General features: G+C 46.6%; 1 long non-coding RNA gene across 1 annotated transcript in view; it reads left to right on the forward strand.

The window, feature by feature from the left end:
* LOC142067344 (uncharacterized) overlaps window positions 1–18,243 on the forward strand; it is a 98,891-nt gene that overhangs the window by 17,735 nt on the left and 62,913 nt on the right. Inside the window, exons 4-5 of the long non-coding RNA XR_012664000.1 lie at window positions 2,966–3,128; window positions 3,259–3,380. This is a non-coding gene — a long non-coding RNA (uncharacterized LOC142067344). The remainder of the gene's footprint in view (window positions 1–2,965; window positions 3,129–3,258; window positions 3,381–18,243) is intronic.

Here is an 18,243-nt window from a genome sequence, read left to right on the forward strand (position 1 = left end):
CTTCATGCCGGGTGCACGCGATCACGTGTGCGAAACAGCTTGGCCTGTGCCCCTGCCAGACATACGGCAGGACCGTTAGTCAAGCCACATACGGGAAGGAGCCGATTACAATTTGATGATTAGGAGGGAGCAAAACCCGACTGGCTCCTTGGAGGACAAGCTCCCCCCTGCAGCAAATAAAGGCTACGAAGAGGCTGGTGGTGCGCGATTTGTTGAGCCATTTGCTGGGGCTCGATGGAGGTGGATGAACAGACCCGCATGCACTCTCACTTGGTTTCCGTCAGGTGGAGAATCTGTTGTCCCTGAGGAATTGACTCCTGATTTATGAAGGGCTCGCTCCTCTCTTGCAGTAAGATGAATAATAGGGAAATTTGGCCCCTGCTCCCTGCTTAGGGGAAAGCATTGCTTGCTCTAAGAGAGGAACACACAGCTCACGTGCTTACAGATCCCGGTCTGGCATTTCTGCAGCCCCTGGGCTCCCACCAGCTTTGCCGACACACTTCGGGGCCTGATCCTGCTGAGGCAGTCCTGGGCGGGGGAGGTGCCGCTGCGGTACCACAGATTGGATCTGCTTTGGCGCAAGGCCGCGTGCTCGCGGTACTGCAAAACGCCTCGTGGGTGGCACTGTGTAAAGCCTTTGGCCACGTCCAGCTGTCTGTTTGCCATCTATATTTGGTAAAAAAATGATTTGGAATTGTTTGTTTGTGGCTCCTTGGAAACCCCCCTTAAGAAATGGCTTCTTTTGTTTGGTTACTTGGGAAAAATATTTTCCCCTCCGTCTTTCACTATTTTGAAACATTAAAAAAAGCAAAGCTTTAAGGAGCCCAAGAATATCCAGGACGGACTGTCAACAGCAGCCTCTGTATCCTTCCTCACGGCTCAGTGCTTGCCTTGGTCTTCGTCTCCTCCAGACACTCTGCTCCACCTTCTTGTAAATTCTGACAATGAAAACACTATTTAAATGTCCTCAAAGTTTCTCTTTCCATTGAAAAAGGGGATTTATTCTCTCTCTTTTTTTTTTTTTAATCAGAATTAATGTGATTCTAATGTGTTCCTTTTGATCTTCAGGGGATTTTTTACACTGATGATCCCTAATTTTGAAATGCTTTTTTTTTGTTTTAATTGTTTTAAAAAGCTTTAGTGAAGAGGGAAAAAAAAATCCATCCTACTTCTTTGGCACATCTTTAACCTTTAAGTACCTCCGGAAAAAAATATTTAAAATATATTATACATTTTTAAACAGGGTGCTTTTGACAGGTCAGTTTCAAACCTCTCTCTCTTTTCTTGTGCTGTGTTGGAATAAGACAATTTTGCAGCTTGGATTTTTTTGACAGTTAAATTGCAATGTAGGCAGAGGGTGGAATAGGGATCCTGTCTCTTTAACTCTCTAACTAGACAAAGACTTTTCCCCTTTGAGAGCTGAGCCCAGGATCAGAACTGTCAGATGATCTCGTAGCACTTGGGAGAGTTTGCAAAGTCATAATTATATCTTTTAACCTGTCTTGCTCTTTGCAAAAGAAAGGTCCTATTATATTGAAATGAGATTATTAGCCATCAAATACTTTCTTTCTTGGGATTCTTCTTCTTTAAAAAAAATTCAAATACCTTAACTACTTTGCAATTGAATTTTTATAAGATTTACTTTTCACTAAATAAATGTTCTGTAGCAGCTATTTTTTTAAAGTATTTTTAAAAGGGTGTTTTCAATATGCAGATGCAAAAAAAAAAATCAGACTAAATGTCTGAAATGTCACCTGTATAATTAAGGGAAGGTAAAGTTTCAGAGCTCAGTTCAGTTTTTCTCCCTGGCTTAGTTGGTGAGCTTCACTATTCAAAAACCCTGCTTCTTTTCCTGATTTCATTGCCAAAATTTTTTTTTCCTGAAACCCAATCATTTTCAACCTTCCATTTTCTCTCTTTTTTCCTGTGTCTTTCCATCTTCCCCAAATGTGAAAAAAATGAAAATTAAACCCCCAATAACTGGAGAGGTTTTATTTTTTAAAATCCACACAATTAAAACCACTGCAGTGCAATGTCAATATATGCTTTAACAAAAGGCAACGACTGCATTAAAGTGATCAGGGTAACACCAAAAAGCTAAGTAAAATATGATATCAAATTCAAGACTCTCTTTAAACTAGCTCATCTGAGTTCCAGTTGGCAAAATAGTTACACCCAGGCCTAATTTGAAACTTGAGATTAGTTCCAGGTTACACAAACAATAAATATTTAGCACGTGTTTAAATATCTAGCTGAACAAGGATTGAAATGAACAGAAAATAATTGAAATCTGTGAACAATCTGAGCCTGATCCAAAGACCTCTGAAGTCAATGGAGGATCCTTCCACCTGCTACAGTAGCTTTGGCTCAAGCGCCCCTTTGTTGGAAGTGATTGGTCACTTTAATCAAATGATTAAAGTGCTGTCATTTATAGCTCTATAATTCAGATTGTGTCAGCCTTTCCATTATAAACTCTTTCTTTTCAAGGGTGGGTTATGTCTTGGCCATAAAAATTCATTCTGAGATTAAATTCAGCATGTTCCGATCTAACAAAGGAATCGTTCCTTGTGCAGACAAAACTCCCCATTAAACTCACAGGATGCCAGGAGGTCACAACTGGTTTACTTTTTTTTTTTTAAAGGGATTAGGTACATTTACATTTTTAAAAACGCTCTGTAGAGTACCCAGGGCCCGATCCTGCAGCGCTCTCAGCATGGGAGTCACTTTACCAGTGTGAGCAGTTTAAGATAATGGGGACTATTGCCATGAGTAGTTACTCATACGTGTACGTGTTTGCTGATACCACAGTCTGGTATATGTTTGGCGTGCACCTTCAGAAAGGTCCTCAGCTGCATGCTGCTGTAATGCACGTATATTTTCTGTTGACTGTGTACTTCTTTTTAATTCCAAAGACTAAGAATAAAGGCCATTATTTAATACATGTTTCCTTAACCTTCTCCAAAAGATGTCATAATGAAAACCAGGAGACTGACAGATCAAAAGAAGCTCCCTGATTCTGAATGAGACCCACCTGGGGAAACTTTGTTCATGGAGAACCTCAGGACAGGAAAGTTAGGAAGATCATTGAGCTGCCATTTACATAAACCGAAGCACCTGCTGAATGTTAAGTATGTGTTTTCTGTATCTCTAGAACTCCCCCAAGCTCCTGTTGCATTGGTAGTGAAACACCTCCCTGTCTCACCTGTTTTTAATGCTGACAACCTGATTACAAACTAAAGATCTCCCCCTGGTTTACAGGACAGAGCTACTGCCTTCAAGGAAACTACCTGACACTGTATTGGCAGGAGTTCTCTGTCTGTCCAGCTTTCAGTTCCTGTTTTCATGCTAAAGCTGCAACACCAGTTACCTCAAAGTTCAAGGTAAGAGCAAATGTTTGGTTTTATGTCTGCATTTGTGCTCTTGTACTTCTTTTCCACATGGATGACTCAGGAGGAGAGAGTGGCAGATATTAATGTAGTATCTCAATAAGGTACCTTTAATTGTCGATGTGTGCTAGAGAGCCCGGCAGGTAACACTGGGGAGTCAATTCAACCTGTGTAAATTGGCAGTGTCCCCTTGGCTCCCTGGAGCGGCTCCAGTTTACACCACTGAGGATCTGACTTGGAATTTCAAGGCTTTTTAGTCACCGTCATAAATATCTCTTCTTTTTCTTGGCAATGAAATAATCTATAGATGTGTTCCAAAAAATTAAAAGAAGTTGTTGGCAGATGTGTCTATTAGTTTGAGCTGGAGAATTTTGGGTTTTTTTGAGACTTGAGCTCAGACAGGGGGTAGCATGGAGGCTTCTTAATGTCCACAGTAGCTTTACCTTTGGCTGTGTGGTCAGCTGAGCTGTCCCTAGAGGAAGGTACTTTGTTTCCCTGGGTAGGCTGTAGAGAGGCTTAAATGAGAGACCGTGGAAATATATGATAAGAGGAATTCAAAAGCTAGCCCTTGTCTTACTGACAAGCAACTCTGGTGAGTCCATGAAAAGTCCAGTAAGTCGGTACCTTTGTTCCAGCTTTTGACGGAGATGGTGTGTGGCTTATGGAACGTAAGCAGCAAATGATGTCTCACTTTGTATATCTGAAACGTGGAAAATAGCACCTTTCTCAGCTGCAGATTCCTATGGAAATGTTCTCAGCCTTCTGGGAGTAAAATTCCTCTGCAGGGCAGGAGGTGTTACGCCTTTGGAAGCCCTGCAAAGTCAGGCCTGTCATTGCAATGGAAGGAGATTGGGGTTGGCGCCTCCGTGGGTGTGAGTGTAAACATCCATCTGGGTGTGCCAACTAGAACGTGCCCTGGCTTTGTTATTACTAAGGCCCGGCTCCACTTAAACTTTCTCCTGAGTGATTTCAACGCACTCGCAGTTCCGGGGGACGTGGAAATTGGCTTGTTTACTCTAATTTGGCAACAGCAAGCCATCAGCCCTTTGAGGCACTGGAGTACTTCCTTGAAGTCAAGAGTTGCTGTTCAGCAACTTTGGAGAGCAGATCTGAGAAGAAACCGAGCCCATATTTTAGACAGAAAACTGAGGTCTTGGTTGGTATAGCTCACCTCAAACGTACCCCATGCATTTCTTCCCACTGATCCTTCCACTGCTGTCACCAGCCTGTGCTCAGACTCACCCATGCCAGCACAAATCAAGGTGAAAGGTTGTATAAATTCCTGATCAGAGCTTGAATAGCCTAAATTTTTTTTTTTAATTTGGTCCTGGGACTTGTTCAGGAAAAACGTCAAAGCTTTCTGCTCCGTTATTTGTGCTGAGCTAAAAATAATGTCAGGGGCCCCACCTTAACTGAACGCACTCCCTTGAAAATAGAGCAGTACACAAATTCCCATGTGCTGGTTCTCTCAGATCTCTGGCAGCCAGAAACCAAAGTAATCAGAAGCTAGAAAACTATTACTCTTTGTGGTGTCACCCTTCCTGATAGAAATCAATGGGTCTGTTGGAACACAGCAAGCGGCAGCTGCAGCACATGGAGGAAGGACTTTATTTCCAGCTAGATATCGCCAAGCCTTCGGGCAGAGCCACCAATGCAGTAACTAACGCTGTTGATGTCGTAACACCAGTGTAAAGGAAAAGCACTTCGCAGTAGAGCAGCTGCCCTCTGTATTGCCTTTTTCTTCTAATAATAGTAGTTCAGGTTTTGCACGAGCCTGTGCAGCACCTTAAGGGCTTGCCTGCCTGCAGGCAGTCTTCCACGGGGGTTGTCTGCTCAAGCCAGTCGTGGGTCAGCATTCCCAGTTGAATTCACAGTATCAGAGAGGGTGGATGCTCTTGCCTTCCGTGTCCCTCATCTGTGGGCACGTGCATCCTCGGGAACTGTAGTGTGATATGGTGATATGCTATCTGTTCTCCTTGTCAGGTCTCGGATGACCTGGAGGAGATTGCTGGTGGGCTCCAGCTACCCAGCCATATTTGCGTGCACCTGTAAACACCTTCTCCTTGATGCCTGCCATGGTGGTGAAATGAGCTGAAATGGCATTTTCTGGCACCAGATATCAGTTCAGGCAGGATTTCTGTGGGTGGGGCTTTTTCAGTCAATACTAACTTCCCAAGCTTTGCTAAGTGGAGCATTTCCCCTAAAGCAGCTCCACTTCTCCTTTCTGCAAGGCAATCCTATTGCTCTGGGATACTCAGCGCCTCACAGGTTGCATCAACAGGCAACGCTTACAGAAACACATTGAACTTCCCGAGTCTGGGGGTGTCTCTTCTTGTTGGTGGGGATTTTTTTTTTTTTTTTCAGCCTTTAACAAACCCCCAGAGGCTTGAACAAAAATAGAAAGAATAAGAAAACAATTTCTATCATTTTTTTGTCAAGGGCAGAGAAATAATTTCCCAGCCTGCTCTACTCCTTCACAGCCCCAGAAAGGTTTTATGAGCTGAAGCAATCAGTCTCTCAGGAGGTGCTTGAGAGGAAAAGGGAGACCACGAAACCAGGGCCATATTTCCACCTGGTGTAAAATAGCAGTGTTTCAGCTGGTAGAAGCTGAGTGCTTTCCCCTGGCCATGGTTTGAGGCAGCTGACCCCAGCCTGTGGCAAACCTCTTAGATCAATGTCAGGGAGCTGACACCTGGCTCCTCTCTGTGGTGACCGTTCCCGGGGACTGAATACATCTCGATCCCATACTTTGATTTTACAGGCCCTGCACAATAATCACCTCTTAATTCACCCTCTCTCCTCTCTTCTCTCTCTGGTGAGGAACAGCAGACGGGACATTTCATGTGCCATAAATATTTAGATTGTGCCTGTGTGTTTATAACACTTGCCGAGAGTGTAACTGGAGCAGCTCACACTCAGCAGCAACACCTGATGCTAGGGAAAGTTTTCCATCACCTCATATGGACCAAACAGCCGTGTGCTGCAAGCCGACCAGGCTCCAGGGACCAGTAGCTGTGTTGTCCCTGCCCCTTTCTCCCCCTGTCACACCGGTGAATAATAACGCCAATAACAATACAGACGTGCTTTCATGTCCCTTAGGAGCTGCTGCTCTAAAGGACCCAAGAAAAAACCTGTGGCTGGGATTGAATGGAAACTTCTCGCAGCTTTACCATGGCTATATGGCACGGGGGAAGCATGTCCCCTGTGTGACCCATGGGTTCTGGGCCACACATGCTAGGAGATCCATCGTGCTTGAATGTGTCTTGGCCTCTCCAGCGTAGCCTGAGTGTCTTAACTGCATGGCGTGGGTGCCTTCAAGAAGGTGGAATATCTAATGCAGCAGCTTTTTAAGACTAGGTTAGACCTCAGGAAGGATAGTAGAGCTGATCTTTACTTTAGGAGCACAAGAATAGTCCAGCTGCGGTTCTAGGCCCTTTTCCATAGCTGCCTGGATCAGGCCGAGCTGGGCTGTGCTGGTTGCCCCGTATGTGGAGTGGGGAGGCTGGCAAACCAGGCTCTCCAGCTCTTGCTTGCTGGAGCAGCAGGTCTGCACGGGCACACGCCGTGTCTCCTCAGCCTTGCTGGCTGACGCACAGCCGTCAGCCCTGCATTTTCCAGAGCATCGGGTCTCTCAAGTGTTATGGAATTTTTTGTGCTTTAATAAATGTGTTTTTACTAATGTTTCTTTAGGGGAAAATATTTTTCTTTTGTTTCTCTGTGTAGCCTCTTTAGGACTTTCTGTGGAAGTGAAGCCAATAGTACTAGCTTTGGCTCTTTTTTCCTGTCCTGTGCTTCTTTTTTTCCCCTTTCTTTTTTTGGAGAGGAAATAAATCTCTGGTTTTAGTCCCTTCCCTTGCTCCTATTCCACTTACCTGCTGGGTTCTCTGTTCTGTGGCTTTAGGAACAGGAGTAATGACTCACAGACTTAAGAAGGATTTTCCTCCCTGGGCAGGCAGGATTTGATACTTGTCTACTACAGGCATTGCTCAAACCTTTTTCCTGGAGCCTTTAATAATTGTCATGGTCAGAGGTAAGACATTACAAGAGATGGATTGTAAGTGATGACTAATTTGGTAATTGTTGGGTTCTTTAAAGATTGATCTTTACCACCAACACCAAATTTTTAGTTTGGTGCGGTGAGGACTGGAACTAAGAAGGAAAAAAGAGAGCAAGAGAGAGAACCCCTCCTCATCTTGTTTTAGAATCAGTGGATGGAGAGGAAACATAAACTCAATTTTATGTGGATTATAAGGCACCTATAAAGAGAGTCATATGAACTGAGACACTTGGCTCTGTTACCCTAATGATACCTATGGAACAATATGTGAAACCTATTACACTATTCTGGATATATGTGTGTGTATATATATATATTTATATATATGTACAGAGAATGAGAGAGAGGGAGACGAAATATGGGGCCTTTATTTTTATTGGCTTCTGCAAAGAATAAATTACACAGCAAGGGCAAGGTTAAATTATTGTAAATGTCTGTATGAAAGGCATCACTTAATTATTAACAGCCCGCCACAAATAAAAGGTACATATGCTAAAATGGCCTGACCTGCTGGATTGGGGGGTTTTGTTTAAAATTGTTGGTGAGGCCCACAGCTGACTTGTTCTCTGTCAGACAGGCTGGAAAAAGAGGCAGGGTAAGATTTCATTGCAGAGTAGCTTATATCCCTCTCTACCAGATGTCAAGTGAATGCCCAGAAAATGGGTAAGGGGGAGGTGGGGGCTTTCTGAAAACAGGGACGTTTGTTGCTGTTCACCACTGTGAGGAACAGAGGATACGTAAAACCACCTGGATGGATGGGGAAAGAGGGAAACTCCAAGAAGTGACTGGTGTAACTCGCTGTAAGGTGTGTCTTACAGTCCTGCCTCTTATGACTTACCTACAAAGGACAAGTCCACAAAGCATATGAGTTTCTTAAAGTGGAGCTCTTCACCCCATCCCCGTTAGGAACAGGTTGAAGGCCCTTTAAAGAGCTGGTTAGCCCCCATGTCCTGGGGACCTGCTATGCATGTTGCCAGGACTGGGAGCTGCAGGAGGAGAACAATAATCCATGTTTCTATTTGTGGAAAGAGGAGAGGAGATATTGGCCCATGCTGTTTCAACTCTTGGTTTTGTTGCTGGAGGCTCACAAGTTGGCCACCAGTGGTGGGTGTTGGTTAAGGTAAGCTAACAAGAAAGCTGAGGCTGATGCTGCCACGTCACTTACTATAGCTGGTCCCAACATCATGCCTCTGAAGAAGGACTTCAGGCTCAATGGCTCCAGCTCCCTGACTCTGGCAATTGCTGCATTAATAGGAGTAGGAACGTGAGGCTTTCGGGACCCTTGTGCAATATTTGTACGCTTTAAACAATCTTTGGATACATACAGTACTGCTCTACTCTTTAGTTTTTATTTCAACAATATCTCTGTGAAGATGTAGCAACATAGGGCAGAGCCATCTTCTCTGAGAGACCTTCCCACCCATCCACAGCCAAAGCTGACTCCTGTCCAAGAGATTCCTTTCAAAGGCCCCTGGAATGTATGAACAGGGCATCTTCCTATTTGCATTGCTTAAATTTGCAGAGCTTTTCAATCTTGGCCCCTGGAGGCCTTTGGGTCGTACCTGAGGAGTCTGCAAAAGGTAATTCAAAGAGAAAACCATCCTAAGATGGAATTTCCAGAGGGAAACTTGGAGACTTCAACAAGGGGGGAGGGAAGGCTAAAAGTCCACCAGTCTATATGAATGAAAGAACTCAGTGGAAAGCTCTCCCTTTCCCTCCCTAACGAAATTAGAACTGCTTTTGGCAAGGCAGGAGACGTCTCTGTGATTTCACATTCAGCTGCAAGGCCAGACGGAATCCCTCGGAGCGGCTGGGCTGACCTCCGGCATGTGGCCGGCCAGGGATTTCCACCCGCTGCTCCTGCGTACTCCAAGCAGTCCATGGTGGAGCTAGGGCACTGTCTCTTAGGGAGAGACATCCAGTCTTGCTTTAAGGATCACAAACAATTTGAGAATTTGCCTCTCGCCGCCTTGGTAAGCTCTTCGAAAGGCTAGATGTGCCAACACCACCATTTGCTCATATGGAAAAACAGGATGATTAAGAAAATACTCAGTAGGAGCTTGATCCTGATGGATTTTAATGCAGCCTGGCACCTGAGGAGAAGGGACAAAGAGGAGGAGCTCAAATCATCGCTATCCAGTGATCTCTACACCCATCCATAATTGTGCTGCAAGCATCCCTACCCTTGTCTTTGGCACTTAGATTTAGTAAAGCCACATCATGTTATTGTACTGTGCTTTTACAGTGGTCTTTTCATCTGCCATCTTATGTGTCAGTAAGACATGTTGCAAAATGTCCATCTCCCTTCCATGTTACTAAAATTTCCATCAGTGGCTGCATCTCTGCTTCCTGCTTTCTCTTCATCCACTTGACTTTGGCTGCTTTCTGCAAGAACGTGCATGAAGGCTGCTCAGCATGTGCTGGATGGCCTTGCCCTTGCTCCAAGGCTCAGGTCTGTGTAGACAGTGTTGAAGAAATTGCTCTAGAAAATTGAATTTTGGTGCACTTTCTCATCACATCAGACTTCTCTTCTGCATGAAGGTTTGAAAATGTGAGCTTTGAGTAGCTGGAGAAGTTTCAAGTCTAGGTGAAGACTAGTTGGATGGAATTAGTGACGGGTAAATTCTCTGTTCTATGCAATTCATTAGGTCCTATCTCTGTATTTTGCTTTTGAGAGTCTGATGTGTTCCCATAAAGCCCTTGATAACAGTGGGAGCAAGAAAATACTTAACCTGCTGCTGCTTTTAGTTTTGGTCACATATGAAAGAAGAGCAGGGTGCTTTCACTCTACTTGCAGACAGGAATTTAATTCCTCACTGAGAAAACCTGACTCCACAGGAGGTATGTCTTAGAACAAGGGGAAAAGCGTGTCGTGACCATGCAAGCCAACAGTAGCACAGCCCGCTACAGACCCCATGGGCTGCTGCGAATCTCTATCATTCACATCTTATGAACCGGTTTGGCGTATCTCCAAAGGACATTGGCAGCCGTTCAAGGCCTTGCAAGGTGCTGAACATGCTGAAGTTCCTATTGTCTCCAATGTGTGCCGGGATGGATTACCCGAGCTTGTCTGTGCGGGTGGGACTGGGATTTGGCTAGGCTAGTGTGTATCGATGGCTAGCTAGAACTACAGGTGAAGGTTTTCTAAGGTGGCTTTTCACCTTGTGTGTGAGTTGCTGCTGTATCCCCAGCTGGGGTAGCTTCTTGTTGATTACAGTTGCCACTTGTAGCCGCAGCACTGGGTGGTTGGGGGTAAGGCTATGGCACAAGCAGCAGGACTGCTGATTCGATTGATATACCTGAGGACAGGGCTGGAGATGTGTTGTTGAAAGGCCCTTGAGTGGAGAGGTACAGCAGCCGGTGAGTGGGAAATGGTGGTGCTTGCTTCTTGGGGTTGTAGCTGCAAGCGGTAAGTGGCTGTTGGTTTGAACTGCGCGTGCTCTCGTAGGGGGTGTGATTTTAGGTGTTTTTGAAGGGGTTGTGAACAGGTGAGAAGGGCTGATTGCTGATCGGGAACAGAACAGCTGGGGGGAAGCAGCCACCACAAGCTGGGTGCAGGATGTGAAGGAGCCCTGGGAGAGGGGGATCTTTTTCCAGGGCAAGAGTGGGGCAGGAAGAGGAGCACAAGCCTGCAGGAGAGAGCTAGTCCACGAGCGTGCTCTTAGCACGTGGATTCACACACACCATTTTCTCAGTTGGTCCTGAAAGGAGCTGTGACTGGGGATAAAATGTCATGGTAGCAGCCAGTGGCTATAAAATCTGGGGTCTAAATGAAAGGGAAAAAGTGACAAGGGGAAAAGCAAGGTCGGCCCCACCTTGCAGGGTCTGCTGTGGAATGTGTTTGCACTCCAGGGTGTGCAGTGCCTGAGAGTGCCTTAGCAGCAGTGTTGAGTTAGTAATATGAACCCTATACAAATACCTCCGGGGCAGACAGGTCCATTTCAGGCTGTGTTTATTTAATAAAGAGCCAGTGAAGTAACTGCAATTTCATTGTCAATTTACTAATGCGTTACAGTTATGTTTCTTAACCTCATTGTTTGGGCTCAGGAGCTTGCGGTGCCTGGCCAAAACTTTCCTTTTTTTTCCCCCTTATTCCCTGCCTCAAGTGTAAAACACGTTTTATTATGACTAGAATGTCTTCTATTTATCAAAAACTGGGATTAAAACCCTCAACTCCCCCCTTCCACGCACATATCCAACTTGGCAACAGGTTGGTTTATTAACCTCCTAAAAGCCTCACTTGCATTTGTTTCTATTCTTTCTTTTTCCTTAAGAGAAGAGAAAACATGCACATTCACGCACACGCTGACACACACATTCACACACACACACACGTTTTAAAAGTTCATCTGGGAAGAATACAATGGAAACTCTGGCTGGAAGGAGACTGAGCTGTGCGTCTTTGTGGTCTGGGAAGTCTGACTATGGCCTCCTACTCTTTTGGATGGAAATCTGGGTTTGAAACACGCTTGCACGTTCTCAATAGAAAAAAAAATGCAACCCTTCCCCAATGCTGAATTGAAGAGAGAAATGAGCTTTTGGATGAAGATGGAGAGAGGTTGTCAGGGTGCCTGCTGAGGAGTTGTTTTGGGCTTGAGCCTCAGCAGGTCCTTCCTGCAGTGGGGTGATGGGGGAGAGAGCAGGGGGGTTGCTTTCAGCTGAGGCTTGCTGGATCCCCTGGTCCCACACGAGTTTATTTTCCCAAAGGGTCCCTGCAGGAGAGGACTTTCCACCTCTCAAAGCTGTGAGAAGAGCCTTGGGTTCATCAAGTCTGACTTCAGGAAAAAGAAATTAATGTGATTTTGTTTTCTCTCCATACCAGCTCCTGCTGCAGCTGGATTCACGGCCAGGCTGCAAATAGGAAGGGTGGTTTTCAGTGAGTGCATATGGCTGTGGCCCCATTGAAGGCTCTATTACACGATCAGATGATCTGGCTAGATAACCACCTTTTTGTGTGCAGGCAGGAGGCTTTTTTTGTCCGTTGGTTTTCACCAAAAGATTTAGGTAGGCTGGAAGGAAACAGAGGATTGGACCCTGTGGAAATGGTTGGACAACTGTGATGAACTGCGAGAAGCTCCCTTGATTCCTTCCCTTTCCCCTCTGGGACTTTCTCAGGGATGTGCACCTTTGGATGGTTCTTCAGCCTCAGTCAACAGGTCCCAGTCCAGGTTTTGTTCATCTCTCCAATGCTTCTGGGCAGTTCTGGCTTCTCGGCAGGCTGATATCGATCCAGCGAAGTTGAGAAGGGGTACAGATGGGATGTGGGAAGCTTGGCTCTAGAAAGGACACCAGGACCTTCTAGAATTCCCACACAGGCAATGTTTTTGCTCTACCATACTGAAAGCTTCCCCCTGTTGACAGGGTCTGGGTTGTTTTGGGGAGCAGCTGTATCTGTGAGTACATCTTGTCTGTATCTGTGTGCCTATATCTCCGTCAATAAGGCGAATGACATCCAGTAGGCAAAGCTCAGCCCGTCTGCTGTCTGATTATTTGTCTACCCTTTATACAGCCTTAAAGCAGCAACTCAAATTCGGGATTTTCGCATTCAGCCCAGAATACTCCAGATTTCGCTCACTTAAACAAAATTCTCCCAGCGCTGTGCATTTCAGACGGCGTATCTGCGTGTTAACTTCTCGGCCGCTGGTTTTAACAGGAGGTTTGTCTCTTCTGCTCCTGCACGCAGGCCAACACTTTAGCATGGGGCTTTCCCCACATCTCGCTTTGAACATATCCGAAGGCCAAATTCGCTGCAGGCAGCTGTAGCGCCCTGCCCTGCCCTAACCTCTGCCATGACCTAGAAGAACCGCACTGTCTGCTCTCTGAAAGGATTTGATTCAGCCCTTCATGCCAGATCAGCAGTCAGGCCCCTCCACAACACAAGCTACCGGTCGTGACAAATTACATGGGTTGGCTTCAGAAGGGAGCTGAGAACTGACCCCACTCGCCTCACCCCAAGGCTTTGAAGCAGCACTTGAACCACACCTCTGGCTGGAGGGAGGCTCTTTGTCTGCTGAGCCGGCCACATGCCTCCAGCCCAACACAGAGATCCTGGGCTTGTTCTGTAATTAGAAGGAAGATTTCTGTTAATCTCCCTCTAAATGAGGGTCTAATTCCTAGAGCAGAAACTTGTCAGCTGCTTGTTAACAGCCTCTCGGACCCACACTCACGTGGCCTTCATTATTTTTAGGAGCGTTTTCAGTTGCGCCTTTCTGGTTTGGAACAGAAGCGTAAACTTTGCTTAAATGTAGGCTCGTGTCTGTTCGCGCTGGCCGTGTTAATAATACGCTGCTTAAATCAGATGGTTCGAGAAAGAAATACAGCAGCAGTGGTAGTGGGGGACATTTAATATTGAATTTGCTTTTTTTTTTTTTTAAATGTGGAAACTTTTAGACACAATCCCGGCCCTGTGTTTAAGTCATTAAAACATCTTTAAGCATTTTCTGGTTTTAGTTTTCTTAGCAGCAGTCCTTTTCCTGGAATGTATTTTATTTTTCTTTTAAGTTGATGAAAAAAAAAAAAAGCCCCTTGCATTTCCAGGCAATTTTTTAAGGGGAGTGAGGAGAGGGAGGGCTAAGGGAGGTGGAGGAGGTTGTGAGATGAGGAAAGTGAGAGAACAGGGCCCTTTCTGTGTTTTATTTCTAATCCGCAGGAATCCATTTTAGCCTTTTATGGCTGTTGCACTTGCTGACAGGATTTACATTCTCCGTATGTTATCTGAAACATCACAATCTGTGGCTGTGGGATTGTTTCATGCCTGGGTTAAAAACACACCAGTGCTTCTGGGAGGCTACGGGGAGGCAGAACAGGGAGCGAGGCAAGAGCAGGGAGGAAAAGAGAAAGCTTTTTAAAAAAGGAAAAAAAAAAGGGGGGGGAAGAAAGAGCTAAGCACTTTGCAGGAGCTGCTGTTGGCAGAGTTCACGCCCCAGACAAGCTGATGTTTAAGTGAACCAGGGAGGGTATTACGATCCCTTTGATTCCAGCAGTGTTAGAGCACAGTTCTAGTCTAGAAAAGCAGCTACAGGAAAAAAACCACCCTCTTCTGACTCTCTGAAGCCCCTCCGTGCTGGGTGTCTTTCGAACCACATCCTTTGCTTGTCCTGATGCACAGGGGAGGCTTTGCGCCCATCACAGCTCGGTGTGAGCGACCTGCCGTCCATACAGGTACCTCTGCTGGGAGGGAGAGGCTCTACGTTGCGCCGTACCGGTAACAGCAGCGCTCCGATGCTGTGGTGATGCGTGGATAGATGGATGACTGGATTCATAGATAGTCTTCTGGCCTATGTATCAAGGGGTCCTTGAAAAAATCTTGAATCTTTTATTACGAGCCTTTCTGGATGAAATTAAAGATGCTGCCATTAAAATTCTGACTTTGCCAGCTGTTTGTTGAGAAAAGAGTAAACAGTGAGAACGTGATAACTCTTTTCCAGCAGCTACAAACGTTGTTGTGCCAGTCCAGGGCACCCATCAAAGGACACCGTGTTTTCAGCGAGTGCCGAGCCTCTGTCATCTCAAACATGCATCCCTCAATCTGTCTTAGCCTGGATACCCAAAAAATCACCTCTCTTTAGTGCCTTGGCTGTTTTCCTTTGGCTGCGCTGGTCCTGCAGTTCACTCTGATATTCCCCACTAAGTTAGTAGATGTGTCTCTGAATGCGCAAGGAGGTGCCATTCTATGTAGTTGGTTTTCTGATCATGACCTGACTTTAAGCTCTTAAGGTAGGGACTTCAGGTTTTTAATAACTCACAGGAGAACCCAGGGAAAATGTAAGTTTTATGGAGTCTAGAGAATATTTTTAAAGGATTTAGATGTCTGGAAAAAGTGTCTTAGGAGGTTTAACTGCTTTTCAGTGGAAAAAAAAATAACAAATATTCTTATTTCTTTGTTAGTCCCTTCCGGAGCAGAACAGCAGCCACGTGTTCTAGGAAGGCCTGTGGGCCAAATTCCAAATCAGTGCAAGGCAGCACAGTCCCCTGTAGGGTGGGCTGGTCCTTGGTCCCATGTGTTTTATAGGGCGAAAGCACCATAATCACTAGATCTTTGAGAGATTATTATTTTGGGGGTGACATAAAACTCCCTGGGCTGTAAAAAGCTCTGTGTTTGAGAGTCAGCAACGTTACCTTGGATCCTAATCTAAACAAAGCGGGGTTTAGGCTGCTAATCTGTTTCTTGTAGCCCCCTCTGTGCTCCATGCCACTTTATCCATTTAGTCAGGATGAAGCCCTGCTCTGCAGGAGACACTGGAGGTGAATCATAGCTGGGCATCAGCCGGGGCTTTCTGCTGAAGCGGGAGGTGATTTCAGGTTGGTCTGTCGAATCTGAGCTCTGAAAAGGCAGATATTTCCAGCGCGGGTAATTACGCGGCACGCTCCACGCATGCTGCCGAGCATGTTTGACGCACGCTCCATCTGAGAAACAGCACGTGCCTGTTTGCATGTGTCTGCAGGACCACGTGCCCTTTCTGCCCCACGCGGGGAGCGTGCTCAAGCCACAGCAGGTGTGCAGGGCAGTGCCTGGCCCATGCTTGTGTGTGTGGGCGTGCATGTCGCCAGCATCATGCATACAGGAGTGCAGCACAGACTGGGACCCACCTGGCTGGAAAGCAGCTCTGTGGGAAGGGACCTGGGGGCCCTGGTGGGGGGAAGCTCAACGTGAGCGAACAGTGGCTGCTGCGGCCAAGGCGGCCAACAGGGTGCTGGGTTGCATCAAAAAGGGCATTGCCAGCAGAGATAAAGAAGTCATCATCCCGCTCTACTCAGCGCTGGTCAGGCCACACCTGGAGCGCTGCGTGCAGTTCTGGTCCCCGCTGTACAAAAAGGATGTGGCCAGGCTGGAAGGGGCCCAGAGAAGGGCCACCAAGATGATCAAAGGACTGGGAAGCTGCTGTACGAGGCTAGGCTGGGAGAGCTGGGTTTGTTCAGCCTTGAGAAAAGGAAGCTCAGAGGGGATCTCATCCCCACGTACCAGTACTTAAGGGGCAGCTACAAAGAAGATGGAGACTCCCTTTTTACATGGAGTCCCATGGAGAGGACAAGGGGGATGGACACAAGTTGCTCTTGGGGAGATTCCGACTGGACACGAGAGGGAAGTGTTTCACAGTGAGGACAGTCACCACTGGTATAATCTGCCCAGGGAAGGGGTTGACTCGGCCCCGTTGGACACCTTCAAGAGTTGTCTGGACAGGCTGCTGGGCCACCTTGTCTAGACTCTGCTCTTCCTAGAAAGGTTGGACTAGATGATCCCTGAGGTCCCTTCCAGCCTGGCATTCTGTGATACAGATTCCTTCCTGACCACAACTTTGATCTGGAACTTGACTTCTACCTCCTGAATACCCTTGCAAATCCTGTCCTCCCCGGGCAGCCAGCGTGGAGGGGTTAGCGGCGTGGTTACAGCATCCCTCAGCAAAGCCCCAGCCTCGCAGCCCATCGTGCCCCGCAGTAAATCAGCTGGCAGGCAGCGTGACCACCGCACCCTCCGCAGGCTACGGCAGAGCCTCTGCCCCCCGTCGCCCTCCCGTCTCCCCTTCGCTGCAGGGAGTCAGGTTACCCTCCCCATCCCTGTGAGTGAAAGAACCCACCTGTGTCTGCGGGGCCTGTTTTGGATTCCTGGGAAACTTTAACCTCTATTAATACCACTAAATTATTTCTTCATATGGCAAAGTACTTATGTAAACTGATCTCTTCCCGCCTTCCCCTCCTGACTTGGAGGAGGCAGGCGCTCTCGCTCAGATGGATCTACCTGCTCTCAGGGGGCTTTCAAACCCTCCACATTCCTCTGCGGCACTGCTTTTTGTTGCAGAAGGACGTGCGTGTGCTGGAAGCGAGCACGTGATGGGAAAAGGGGGAGAGAAAGAAGAGGGAAGGGAGGAGTGAGATCACCAAAATAATTGGCTTGGAGGCCTCTGGAGCAGCAGCAGGTTGTGGTGTACATTTGTCTGTCTCTCCGTCAAGTTTTACTGAGCTGATGTCTGACTCAGACCTCCCCAGAGCTGGAGTAAATTAGGAGTAGGCTCGCTGGGGTCAAGTGGGCTTAGTTGTCATTTACACCGACAACTCTTTTTATATTGCGCCAGCTTCCAGCACTGCCAGACTGGTGTGAAGGGACCTTCATGTAAATGAGAACCAGGCCCATGAGGTTATTTTTACCAGTGGCAGCACCAGATATTCCCAGCCGCAAGCATTCAGAAATTGTGAAATCATGGGACTATCCTGAAATTCCTCAGATTTGATCGTTATTCTTTCATTTGTTTTATCGGGCTTACGGCTTCTGTCCTTGGCTGTAAAGGCTAAAAATATGCTTCTTAAATATGAACAAATGAGAGATAAAATGTATCACGAAATCACGGGACTCCAGCAGATGGGGCTCAAAGAAAAGAATGCCAAAATAGCTGCAGACTGACAGTGCTGCTTGGTGTCATTCAGGGCAGAATCAAACCTTTCTGGTGTCAGGACGCTTCACTGGGTGATTCTGCCTTCCTCCTGGCTGTCGCCTGGGGGATGGTTCGCTGTCTTCAGACTTGTACAGCTAAGTCGAGCCTCTAGGGCTTTGCTAAAGCAAGCATTCCCAAGACCCAGGAATGGGTCCCGGCTCCAGCTACCAGGCGTCCAAAGTTGGCTCTTAACCCGGTGGAAAGCCCACGGTCACAAATAATTTAGTACACTTGCAAAAGACATTAGCTTTTCAAACTCAATAGCAGAACAAGTTGGAAAAAGAAGAGTGAAAAGTTCTTCAATGTTTTGCCCCTGCGTTCCCCCAACAGATGTTTTGTTTGGGTTTTCAATTTTTTCTTTTTTTGCGGGCAG

This window comes from Phalacrocorax aristotelis, chromosome 21, assembly GCF_949628215.1.
Source record: "Phalacrocorax aristotelis chromosome 21, bGulAri2.1, whole genome shotgun sequence".
Taxonomy (NCBI): Eukaryota; Metazoa; Chordata; class Aves; order Suliformes; family Phalacrocoracidae; genus Phalacrocorax; species Phalacrocorax aristotelis.